Source organism: Trichosurus vulpecula, chromosome 6 (assembly GCF_011100635.1).
Source record: "Trichosurus vulpecula isolate mTriVul1 chromosome 6, mTriVul1.pri, whole genome shotgun sequence".
NCBI lineage: Eukaryota > Metazoa > Chordata > Mammalia > Diprotodontia > Phalangeridae > Trichosurus > Trichosurus vulpecula.
The window spans coordinates 109204693-109217070 of NC_050578.1; the positions used below are offsets into that span (position 1 = coordinate 109204693).

The 12378-nt window shown below is 38.1% G+C and overlaps 1 protein-coding gene across 2 annotated transcripts in view; it reads right to left on the reverse strand.

Moving 5' to 3' along the window:
* SMAD1 (SMAD family member 1) overlaps positions 1 to 12378 on the reverse strand; it is a 92862-nt gene that overhangs the window by 59451 nt on the left and 21033 nt on the right. The window contains exon 2 of one of the 2 annotated variants that reach the window (XM_036764740.1): positions 11698 to 11786. The exons of the other annotated variant lie outside the window; for it this stretch is intronic. The gene's annotated coding sequence lies outside the window, so the exon portion shown is untranslated. The remainder of the gene's footprint in view (positions 1 to 11697; positions 11787 to 12378) is intronic. 2 annotated transcript variants of the gene reach the window in all.

Sequence of the window (12378 nt, forward strand, 5' to 3'; positions counted from 1 at the left end):
CTTTATCTGAGGTTCTAGTCTACAGACATAGAATTAGACAAACGTGAATATTCATTTATCCACAAAATGGAGACTCATTTGATGCTAGACATCAAATTCTCATAAAAGAAGTTGAAAGAAAATTATTCTATTGTCAACGAAGGAGTGCCGAAACAATCCAACTCCTACCATTCCTGAGAGAAAATAGCAGTAGGGTAGATAGGACCAACCCAAGTGCCCCTTGGATCAGTTTCATAGTAGAGAAGGCTTTGTGATTGTGACACTAGTCCACTAACGCAGTGGCTACAAAACAAGATTTCACTAAATACTAATGAAATTATCCAACAAAATAAGACACCAAAAAGTGGGGGGGAATCAAATCGAGCTCAAAATGCCCTTTAAAATCAAAATGACGATAAGAGAAATGGTCCAGTTAGGTGGTCAGAAATACAGCAAGCAAAAGGGTATATCGTAGGATTCTTTCTTTGTTCTTTCTTATCTTAGGGTCACTATTCTGCCCTTAGCAGCAAAACGTAAAAATTTGTGGTATAAAGACCAAGAGTGTCAAGGGGATCTGATTGTCTTAACAATTCTCAATGAAGAAAGCCACGTCTTCACTAAAATATTGTTTAAAAAATTCCATTTATGTTTATATTTTCCTCCTGACAATGGACAGAGAGAAGTAACAAAGTACCTACTACACATAATCATCTCAGACTGAAACCTCTAGCTCCCACTTTCTACAAGAAGCTTTTCTGCTTTCCCTTTCAAAATTACTTCATTATTTTGCTTTGATTCATGGTTTCTACCTCCACCCCCATCTCCTAGTAACTCCTTGAAAGGCAGGGACTATATTTCATTTGTGCTTCGGTATGTCCAGCTCCTAGCATGGGGCCCAGTCCATGGGTACTTAATGATAAATGCTTTTGAAACTAAAGTGAAATTTACATGACTCTCACCATAGAAAGACAAACAGGCAGTATGGTCTAGTTAAGCAGGAATTCACATTTCGAAGTCAAAAACAGAATTTCTATTTTAGGAAGCTCCACCAATGGCTTGAAACCATAATCAAAAGACATGACTTCCATGAGTCAGTTTTCTCCATTATAAAACTGGAGCTCACACCTTGACCCTACCACAACCTTGGAATGCTATGATGATGTGAAATGTTGAAGCATTTTAAGCTTCTCTCAAGGATCTTTGTGATAAAAAAACAAACTTGAGCAAACAACAACATTATGGAGAAGTACATGCTTCCTCCCAGAGAATGGGGACTGTGATAAAAATAAGCTGCCCTGTCTCTCTGGCAACTTGGAAGTTTTCTGAGGTCAAAGACTCATACATTCAAATATATAAATTTAACTGAGCAAATTTCAAACACTCTTTTCTTCTAAGGCACTCACTCCATAAGTTTGATTCTACTTTATGTCTTCTTTCAAGCCAATCTTCTTCATTTGGGGTACTACAGATGAAATTTCAGGGGGGCCGTGACTTTAGATGAGGAAAAAAATGATCTTTTTATTTTAAGTATACTTTGATTTCCTTTGTAAGTTATTTTATGCATTTAAAAAATTATTCTGAGAAGGGCTTTACCAGTCTTCCAAAGAAATCCATGAAACAAAATCAGTTCAAAACCCTTGCTCTAAAATGCAGCAAATGACAGCGTTCTCTATGTTCCCAATTTCAGAAGTGTGAGATTTAAGGCTAGAAATAATCTTAGAAAAGCTAGTTTATCACCTTCATTTTATAGATGAAGAAACTGAGGCCCAGAGGAGGAAAGTAACAGGATAACATTTATACAGTTCTTTAAAATTCACAAGGTGCTTTACATATATTATTTTATTTGATCCTTCCATCAAACCTGTGAGATTGGTGCTATTATCATCATCCCCATTTTAAATATGGGAAAACTGAGGCTGAGAGAGGTTAGGGGATTTGTATAGGCCACAAAGCTAATGTAGAAAGTATACTATATTGGGTTGACTCTGAACTGAGCACGGGGGTGTGTGTGTGTGCATACACACATGTGTTTGTATATGTATGTATATATGTATGCATACATGTACGTACCTGTGTGTGTGTACACACACTGGGGTCCATAGGAGTTTGGTATGAATAGGTGGTTGGAGTGGGATATATGAATGTCTGATAGAATTAAGGGTACTATACTCAATTTCTGACTTACACTTTTTTCAATAGAAACAACATCATTTCCTCTAACAGAAAATATGAAGGTCTGAGAATGAAGGCAGTAATTCTATCAGAATCAATGTTTTCAGATATAACTAAGAGAGATTAGAATAAAATTGTTAGTGAAGAAATGGAAGGGAAAAGTTTGTATGACCTGACGCACAGCAAAGAAAGCAAAGCCAGGAGAAAAATATACATAAGGGCTACAATAAAGTAAATGACAATACCAAGAGATTAACTATAATGACCAAGCTTGGCTCCAGAAGCCTGATGATGAAACACCTATGTCTCAACAGAGATGTGAAACCCAGTATAGAATGCGCCAGCAAATGTTGCTGTGCTGATTAGTTTTGCTTAACCGCTTATTCTTCTTTGTTATAAAAGAAAGTCAAAATGGGGCGTGGAGAGGAGGAACCATATAGCCTGATGAGAAAGTGCACAAAGGAGTACAGGAAGAAAAGGAACTGTACAAGAAAAAAGAAGATAGGCTGATCATGTGGAGGGGTTTAATGACAGGTGGATGGCCAAAGTGCTCTTCTTTTTGGATGTCAGGAAAAATCCAGGAAAGTGTGTAACATATTGGGCACAGAATAGTCAGGTGTGGATGAATAACAAATGCTTGTGTAAATAGTGGGCTTGGGGAATGTTTTATTAAATATTAAATTTGCTTATCACCCGTACTCTAGACCAATTATTCTTCTCCCTCACTATTACTTTTTAAATTAATTTTTATATGATGAAAATCCACCTCTCTCTCCCACAATTCCCCCCATTGAAAAAGAAAACAAAACAAAACCCTTGTAACAAATATGTAAAGTTAAGCAAAACAAATTCGTGCTGGCTATGTCCAATAAATATATCCCAGAGTCTTCTGGAACCCAGGCCACAAGTGCATCCCACAACAATGAACAGCTGAAAAACCAGTGGAAACACTTTACAAATACATGACATCACAGATTCCTTTGAGTATTTCAGTATAGGGGAAGGCATTAGGATGGGGTGGAAAGGAAAGGTCTTGGCAAATGCCTATGGTCCAAAGCACAAGCATTTTTCAAGAAAACAATGTTAATGGGATTTTTAAATTGACATCTTTTGTGATGTTTTTCATCATAGTAATTTCTAGATATACATCTTCCTATCACCATTTTTGTGTCTATTAACTATTTTAAACATCGACTCTATGGCTTTTCCCTGGTTGTCTCCCATCTGCACAGGAAGAGAGATCCCTTAGGGGATACAAGATAGCAGAAGACGAGAGGAAAAGGAAGTAGGAGGCTTTAGGAAGGATTGGATTAGGAAGGGGTTAGATAGAGCAAAATGGTCAGTTTTGAGTCTTTTCCTAGTTGCTTCTTGGCAAGATAAAGTTTTGATGAGTAGCTGGGATGTCATCCACACAAAATTAGTTTATGATGGACTGAATGGATTTCCAAAACCTAAGAAGCTTGTATTATCTTACTAAATACTTTGGATGAAATCAACTCCTGCTCATCCCCAAAGGCTTATCTCCATCCAGTTCTTAGTTATCTCCAAAATTCAGTTAATTAAAGATCAACAATGTGCCAATTCCAATCTAGAGGTCCTTTTTCTCACCAAAAATGATACCTTAAGTTTTTTAAAATTTATTTGAATCCCTTAAGATTCCCAAGACACTTGCAGCAAGGCAGTATTGAGTAACAAAAGAGTGCTGGGTTTTGGAATTAAATCAGAAGAACTTGGATTCAGATCCTGGCACTGCTGCTAACTGCCAATGCTACTTGTGTGAGCTTGAACAACTGATTTAACCGATCTCCAGCCTCAATTTTGTAATCTGTAATAAAGAGTTGGGTTAGCATGGCAAGAAGATGTGAGCTCCAACCCTACCTTACACTCATAGCCTGTGTGACCTAGGCAAGGAACTTTACCTCCACTTTCATTCTCCGTGAAATGGTGATAACAGCACCTACCCTCACAGGTTTGTTGAGAGGATCAAATAAAATAATTTATGTGAAGTACCTTGTAAAGCATTAAAATATGAGCCATTAGAGTTAAGATTTCTTCCAGCTTGAAATCTGTGATACTATGATCCTATTAGCTACCACTCCATCTCCACCCTTGGTATCAAGTGACTTCACTCAAATACCTCCAAACATTAAATAAAATGTACCCAACTTACTTATCCAATTTGTACACAAAGATGCCCATTAGTTAGGCAAAGTAAGAAAACTGGTTCACATTTCCTTCTTCCTCTGCTCTTCAGTTCAAAGTATTTCTTCACAGTTTATTCCCAAATGTGAATCCAGGAACTTCAGCACTGAACAGAATACCTTAAGAGTTGACTAGCCCCAACTATACCTGAGAAAGGACCTTCTTTACACCCTTCCCAACAAATGGTCACTCAGTCTTCTTTTAATGACCATCCTTTCCACTCTCCCCCAGGTGCCCTTCCCTGCCACAGGAAACCTACCACATACCAAGGATAGCCAATCCCAGAATGACCATTGATGTCTAGAACAAAAATCAAATCAATAACCATTTACTGAGATCATGTAAGACACTACAGCTTTTTGATGATCCCCATTTCATGTTGTTTTAGACACTTCAGCTTGGAGTAATTTACAGATCTGATCCATGCACCTCTGACACTGATGCTGGAGGCTGCATCCCTCCATTATCCTGGCAGAGCATTAGTTTCGAGCCCATAATAAAAGGACAGCAATTACTCTGCAACTACCCCTCAGTCAATCACAATAGCTTGAATACTAAGAAGGAAAGTCTATTTCTTCTAAGTTCATTTATAAAGAAGATACGATGCCTCTAAGATGCATGCACAGCGAGGTCTCTTAGAACAATTGAGTTAGATGAGGTGGGATGATTCAGGAACCGGAAAAGGAATGATTTTCACATAACACCCAAGTGTGAAAGGCCAACAGAAGTCCAACACATACTGAAACAAGGAATCTTCTCTACAAAAATGGCAACTGACCGTGCACACTTATCTTGAAAATCTCCAATGAGGTACAAGCTACTCCTTCCAGAATCAGCCTATCACACTGGGCAGGAGAGCTCCAACCGTTATAAATCTGCAATGTCCACCGACTGCTCTCAGCTCTGCCCTTGAGGTTAAACAAAAGTCTAATTCCTCTTTCAATTATATAAATTTTTTGTCTGCTAGGACATTTTAAAATAACTTCATTTTGAGTACCCCAGGTATCCCTAATGAAACTGAAGAATTGGAGTGGACTGACGATATATACCTGTGGATATACAATTACATGAGCATTTGTCTTTCTTTGTGTTTAAATATATTATTGTTTGTACTAGGTCCTTCTCTAGATTTTAAACTTCTTGAGGACAAGAACTCTTATTAACTGCTATACACATATAGATCTTGCATTTCAATCTTTGCTATCTCTTCTCATCCATTTTGATGTTTCTATCAGGAAGCTCTCCCCATCTCCCTCTCTGCCCCCTCCAAATTCCAAACAAATGTCTCTCTAGCTGCGCACCCCGTAACATCCTCAGAAGCAGAATGGAAAGACCACCTTCCATCTACAACACAGCCTTCTAAAATCTCCAGCTGCCAATTGCTCTGACACACATACCACTCACTCTCACTCTCTCACTCTCTCTCTCTCTCTCTCTCTCTCTCTCTCTCTCTCTCTCTCTCTCTCTCTCTCTCTCCCCCGCCTCTCTCTCCCTCTCTCTCTCTCTCCCCCACCTCTCTCTCCCCCTAGCTCGAGCACTAATCTCTGTTCACCCTCAGCTCCAGAACTGATTGGTAGTCAGTCTTTTAAGTGTCTATTTCCTCAAAGAGAGGAAAGACTGAAGGCAACCAAAGGGACTTTTAAAAAAAAATCATGTTCCCTAATCATTTGGGATTTTAAGGGAATTGGTGGGTAGGTGCAGAAAGATTACAACTAATCATTAATCACAGAAATGATTTTTAAAATACCCATCCTATTGGATTAAGTCACTCTTCTAGAAATAAAAAAAAGTCAACCTTACAATTTGCAAACAATACTGAGAGAAAAATTTCCACTAGTGGCCAGTTATGAAGCTTCTATTATTATTAAGAAGGCAAACCATTAACCAGTAAAACAAAACAAGCATGTCCAAGTTCCAAGTACATGGGTAAAAACGGGGAGGGGGAGGAAGAGCGTTGCTATCTGTGGGAGAAATCTGATTTTCCTTTTATCATAAAAATCCTGATGTGCCTCATTTTCCTGAGATCTTTCCCCTTTCCTGACGTTTTGAACTCTTCACTAAACAGGTGCTGTTTACAACAGCAGTGCACATCTGTAAGGGTGTACTGAGATACACAAAGGCAGGATAGCCCAAACCTTCTTCCTATATTTAGATCTGTCAGCTCAGCCCTTAATTGCATCATTTAATCGGGGACTCTCTAGAAGGGAAACACATCCATATTCATCACAGGCAGCAAAGGAAACATCTTTACAAGCTATATCCTTTTACAAACCAACATATGGTCTCACTCCTCTCTCAATTGTTGGACTCCTCCTCTGGGAAGGGCATGGAATTTTATTTCTTTTTTATCATTTGAAAAAATCACTTCCCTTCTCATTCAGTAAAGCTGGGTGGGGCTGCTTCCTTCACAGGTGAGGGGAATAAAACTTGTTAACTTGTCACTCAGGAATTTTTCACAAGTTAACTATTTTTTATATAAATGCAGTTTTAAAAGAGGATATGGGGACAGAGATAAACTTACTTAGTGGGGGAAATGAGAAACAACAGATATATTGGACAGATTATGGCCTTTAAAGGAGAAATATTTTAACACGATAGTTAAGCCCTTGAAAACATCCAAGTCATTTTAAGCTCTCTGAAATTAAAAGACCATATTACTACCCCGCCTCAATCTTGCAAGAAAATATCATTCACAGTTAAATGAAGAGACTTTTAAAAACAAAACTAATATTGAGAAAATCTGAACTAACTTTTCACTGAAGTTTTTAAGTTAAATATTGTTTGCCTTAGTATTTATCTTATTAAAACTGGAAGGGGCATGTGTAATATTTAATTTATGTTAGAGAAGGAGGGTGGGGTGGAGAAAGAGATATTGATCACTGTCTTCAAATATCTGAAGGGCTGACATGTTCTGACCGGCCCCAAGAGACAAAAACTAGAAGCACCTGGAAGGTGTAGGGAAAAATTAGCTTTCCTAACAACAAGAGCCATCTATCCCAACAGGTTGCCTTTGAACTTAGTGCTCCCCAGACCCTCCACCTCACTGGATGACCACTTGCTTTAGATTTTGTAGACTAGGTAATTCTTGTCCATGTCATGGCTGGACTAAGTGGCCCCAGAAGTCCTTTTAAATTCTGAAATTCTGTGATGGCAACTTACGATGCTGATCTAGCCCAATCTCCCATTCAATCCAGGAATGTCCTTCACAGCCTAAAGAGTAAATCATTCATTCAGCCTTACCTAGCCTCAATGGAAGCTAGCTTGCCCCACCATTTTCGGACAGCTCTAATTGTCTGGAAGTTTTTCTTCATACTGGGCATAAATATGCCTTCCTTTCATTCTAGATGTCCTTTGGAATCAAGCCAAAAATTTAATTCTACCTCTAGATCACAGCAATTAAAAATTCTAAAGAGGGTTTTCAGGCTCAATCTATTATCATCTCTGAGCGAAAATATCCATCTCTCCAAAAAACTGTCTCAGAAGCAGGGATTCAAAATCACTTCCATTCTGGACACTGTCCCCTAACTTATGTTCCAAATTGGGAACATCTCTCTTAAGATGTGGCACCCCTAAACTAATAACATATTCTAGATAGCTTCAGATAATGGACAGAGGATGATGGTACTATTACCTCTTACCTCCTAGCCATAAATTCTGTCAAGACAACCAAAGCTTTTGTAGGAACTGTAAGGTTGAGATGCATTTTTCATACAAGCTGCTGGTTAAGCCAGGTCTCTCCAGTCTTGTAGGTTGTGTAATTTATGTTGGATTATATAGATATAAAATATATATGTGTGTATGTACGTATGTATACACATAGATACCTCTCTTGACAAAAGCTATGCTGATTCATTTTTTCAGCTGAAATGTTTGTTGAAGCTCTTTTAAAGAACTGCTATCACTTCCCAAGGACCCCTTCCTTCCCCAAATCAAACTCTTTCTTGCACCAAATTAGTACAGAAAAGCAAAAAGGAAAAAGCATAACAGTATGTTAGCCATATCACCCAGGAAGCCACTTGAGACAGAAAATAAACCACCACCACCTAAAAAGTGATCCCTTTTCAAGGGAAGAGTTAACAACAGTAAGTATTTCTCTCCCTTGAGATTGATCAACAGGATGAGAAATAAAGACATCCTGAGAATGGGTCCCATGGTCTTCCCCAGACTGCCTTAGTCCCCATGTCTAGTTCCTACCACTACGTTACTCTTCCTGGCTATTAAGCGGTCTCTAAGTACTGCCCTCTCCCCAAATCTCTTTAGAGCCTGAACAAGACAACAACAAACAAAAATATCTTGGTTCTTACAATCTTTAAGTGCATAAAATAAAATATGTAAGATTACAAAGTAAATCAATTATACTGAAATACAGTTATAAAAAAATTTTAAAGTTCTTGGACCACAACAACTCTTGTCCTAGGGTAACAACATTCCTGTCTGTTCTCCTTTTCCATTTTATAAATCCAGTCACCTGACTATAAAGATTAAGTAGCTTCAGAAACCAAAGTTGGTATGATGACAAGCAAACACTAACATGGGCCAGAACTCGACCTGAAATTCCACTGGAAACTCAACAACTACCTGCTTCTCATCGGCTAAACAAAGCACTAGACTTGAAACTCTACCTCAGGCTGACCTATGTCCAGGGTTGGTAGGCAAGAGAAGGGCTGCTTTCTTTCAGAGTAGTAATTGTCCTAAGAAGAGCAAGAAGACCAAATAATACAGATGTTTAAAATCTTAAAAAAAAACCACTGGTTTTAATTAATTTAAGAACAAGTGGCACCTTACTAAGGGTTCAGTTGTTTCTCTTATCATGTCCCATCCCAATCATTAACCATCTCCACCCTCCCCTACATTATTTTCTTCACTGCGCAGTCAACTCAATAGCTATTTACCAAGTGCATAGCAAGCAGTGATAGGAGTGAAGAAATGAGAGATGAGACCCAGTAAATGCTTACAATCTAGTAGGAATCTCAATCTGAATAATTACCACAAAACAGCAGACAAGGAGATTGTGAGCAGGTACCACTGAAATAACCAAATTGAGATGTCCAAAAAACATTTAGATAATTCTGGAGCTAAGAATAATAATGTTAAGGGTTGGAGATAAAGGTTTGAATGTTGTCCTCATGGGTGGCTGTTGAAGCTATTTGGGAGTAGGCTACATTACCAAGGGGAAAAGTATAGGGAGATCAGAGGGGCTAAGGAAGACAACACTTGGAGGAGGAAGAGCAGTAATGTAAGGAAGAGGGATTACAGAAAAGACAGGAAGCAAACCACAAGTATGGTATATCAAGGAAGCCAAACAAGAAAGAACGCCAGCACCATGGTGCTCTTGAATATTCTAGTTGCTTAGTTTTAGTGATAACACTAGGCAAGGGTCAATCACTGCTCCTGCTGCTTTTTCTTATGAGTTCTGATATACATGACTTTACCCTAACCTTCAATAAGGTCAACTTAATTTTTCAGACATTAATGGAAGAGAGTATAATGGTGTAGATCACAGTTGTGAAACATGCTCCCCATTCCCCTGAGCAGCCTGAACCAGATTAAAATGTAATTGGGAGATATTTAACAAAATAAATAAAAATATAGTAGAACATAAATAATATCAACATGTGCTTTTCTAAGTCAATATTTAGCCTGCAGGGATCCTTATATACAGTTTAGTGCTCCCCATTTCTATTTGCATTTGATACTACTGGTGTAGATGGTAGTCTTAAAGCCAGGAAGTCACGGGTAATGCCTCTGACATACATTAGATGAGGGACCACTGCTCTAGAGTGCAGAGTTGGGACTACTAAACAACTATAGCTTCACATACTGATAAAATCTGGACCAAGAAAAGAGTAGAAGAGATCACTGGTATAAATAAACCCAAATGGTAAATTTTCTTTAAGAATTTTGAAATGTAACAAGATTTGTTTTGATTCCTTTGTTTCCTTGCCAAATTAAAAACTATTTTACATTCCTATAATACGGATTCAATTGCCTAGGTAAATGAGATGGTACCCAAGTATGCCAGGTGATAGGTAGATGCCAACCCAGAATTTACTGTAGATAACTGAAGCTTAATTGTTACAGGAGAATAAACTTTCCCCATTGTAGATTCCTTCTCTCTCAAGACACAGAATATTATTAAACCAGAAGACAATGACTAAAGAGACAGTTTCAAGCAACCAAGGAAGACTTGTATGAGCTGATGCAGAATGAAATGAGCAGAACCAAGAGTATAATTTGTAGCATAATAACAACATTGTAAAGACAAAGAATTCTGAAATATTTAAGAACTCTGATGAATACAATCACCAATCATAATTCCAGAGGACCAATGATGAAACAGGCTACTCATTTTCTGAAAAAGACATGATAGAACTGTCAGGAAAAAATGTATTTTTGGATAGGGCTAATGTGGGAATCTGCTTTACTTGAATATGCACATTTGCTACAAGGGTTTTTTTTTCTTTTTTTCCAATGTGAGGGAAAGAGGTGAGGAGAGGGGCATAGTAACATAAAAAAAGCAGGAGTCATTGAGGCATTTTTAAAAACTTCACAGGGAAAAAGCTTGAAAAGTTAAATGTTGACTTTATCTTATACTTAAAAGGAAAACAAGCTGTATGTTATCTAAATAAATGGTTTCATTAAATTCTCTTCTATTCTATTCTGTATACATAAATACTCATTTTATTTGGTGTTTATTAAGGTCAGAAAAAAAAAAGAAAACCTGTATAAAACCAAAAACTCAAAATGTAACTAGGTTGGGGGACTTCCAGTTAAGATGGCACCATGGATGACTGTAGAGAAGCCCAGCTCTCCCATATAAACTCCAAAAGAAAGTTGAACATAGTCCCAGAAAGGAGGCGGAGGGAACCAGGCAGTCCCACAGGCACGAGATTCCATTGTTCTGTCTGTGGTATTGGAAACACCAAATACAATGTCAGGCCTCAATAAATAAACAAAAATAGGTTTAGGAGGCCAGAGGAATGGTCCAACTTCCTGAAGTTATAAGGCAGGAAAACAACTCTTCAAATCTTTGACCGTACCATTTTCGGCAACAAAACTCAAGCAACATGGAATGTGCTAGGCCCTGATAACCAGCCTTCTTCTTTACCTAGTGAGCAAGAGACACCAAAACCAAAAACCCATCCTTGCCAAGACTTTGTTGTTTTATCTTTACTCAATATCAATGCATCTGAGTGAATTTATTTTGGCGGTTTCCCTCAATAGCAAAGAGCCAATAGTTTTTTATCAGGAGGATGCCAAAGGCACACCTACACCTATTTAGAGCTGTGGGAAGAAGATAGAAGGTCTCTCTCTTATCTACTCCATTATGTAACAGGCACATACCTCAAAAAGGAAACTCCTACAGGATCAAGGGACAAAGGTGTTTTTTCTTTTTCTTTTTTCCTTTTTGCAGGGCAGGTTCTGCTTGTTTGCTGTTAAATAGAAACAAAAGTGTTCCCATTTATTCCAAGACTCTGTCTTGAATCTTCCTATTAATAACAAAGAGTGATAACAGGGTTGGACTTTTTAAAAATATATTCCCTGAGCCTAGCACACAGTAGGTGACCAATAAATAAAATCTATAAATATTTAGAACTGGAAAGAATCATAGGGCCATAGAACTAGAGATGTAGAAGAACCATGGAGGCCATCTCATCTAACCCCTTCATTTCACAGATGAGTAAACAGAGGCCTAAACAAATTAAGTCATTTGCCCCAAGGTCACAGAAAGTAAGCAGATATGCTGGTGATTTGAACTCCAAATCCACCATATTTTCCACTACCCTTGCTAACTCCCACTCACGAAATTCTTCCAAGCAGCAGGAAATTCTATTAGATTTTAAAATAATGAATGGATTGCTAAAAACTCATTGTCACCTACTGAAATCAGAACAGAAGCTTGGTAGTGTGTTAACCACTGGAAAGAAAGGCTCAGGTGAGTAGGGCAAGAATCGACCTATGCGCTATGTAGATAATAACTGGTTGCATTGTACTAGTTCCTTTAGTTTACTGTCCTCATTCCCC